Consider the following 1,530-nt stretch of genomic DNA (forward strand, 5'->3'; position numbering starts at 1 on the left):
AATTAATTACAATAAAATATAATTGATTATAAGTACTTAAAAATTTATATTTATAGAAAAATTATATAAAAATTTTTAAAAAATATATAGTAATAATTTTATTTATATAAAAATATATATATTTAATTATTATTATTTATTCTAAATTATAATTTATTTTAAGCTAAGTATTATATATAGAGAGTAATTATTTTAATTTTAGAAATCATTTATTAAAGTACTATTAATTATGCTAAATTATAATTGATTCTAAGTTCATAAAAATTGGAAGAAATTTGTATATAATATTTATATAAACACTACATACATTATATATATATATATATATATATATATATATATATATATATATATATATATATTATATATATATATATATATATATATATTATTTTCAGTTATTATTATTTTCAAATACATTTAAATATTGTATTAAATAAAAAATAAATGTTTTCCTTCATTTTGGCTGGTGCTGTCCTGCATACTTTTAAAATGATAATATTAAATATATACATTATAAAATAATAAAAGTATTAAATATACAATATATGTTAATACAATAAACACTTAAAATATTGTACTTCATTAATTAATTATTTACTTTATATTACAATTGATTATAAGTTCTTAAACATTACATATATATATTATTATATTATTTGTATTTATTTATTTATTACATTTTAACATAGATTGACATAGAAAACTGCTATTTTAAGTTGCAATAATATTTCACAATTTTTTTTACTGTATTTTTGATTAAATAAATGCAGCCTTGGTGAGCAAAAGAGACTTTTAAATTAAACATGAAAGAAAAAATCTTACTGAACCCAAACTAATGTCGTTTCTTACTGAAACATTTGAAAAACAAAATTTTATGACATATTCTTAAAAATGTCTGCAGAGACAAAATCACTGCAAATGTATCAACAGTATGCAATAGCAATAGCAGAAATGTCTGTAATGTGAGTCTGTGGGCAGGATGACAGCAGAGGATGCTGGGATGCCCGTGAGCGTGTGCAGCCCCAGAGGATTGTGGGATGTGTGAATATTGGCTGTGACAGCGGCGGGAAGGACAATGACCGCCATCCCAGCGCGAGGTTGCCGTGGTGATGTGCGATTGTAAAGGGACTGGTTGATTTCCGCAGTCTCCTTCTCTCGGCGCTCAGCTAATTGCTTTCTGCATATCAAATAGCCATCAGCAGCTCGTCGCGTTATTCCATTACAGTCAACCTGACGTCAACATTTCATTCATGACTCTGCTCTTATTGTGGATGAATCATCAGGCTGTGCTATAATAGAACAAATCATTTCCTCTACATCTGCAAAAACTCAAAAGCATTCTTATTATTAACCAGAACTGCGACTAAAACTATTCAAAATATTTCTCATTCATTGAAACAAAGCTGAAAATAAAATACAAATATTAGATAAAAAAAAAAAGTTAAATTAAACAAAAATGAGAAATGTTGGCTTGGCATAGAATTTAAATTAAATATGGACTAAAATAACAATAAAAAAATAAGAATA

The sequence above is a fragment of the Garra rufa genome, chromosome 13 (assembly GCF_049309525.1).
Source record: "Garra rufa chromosome 13, GarRuf1.0, whole genome shotgun sequence".
Lineage (NCBI taxonomy): Eukaryota > Metazoa > Chordata > Actinopteri > Cypriniformes > Cyprinidae > Garra > Garra rufa.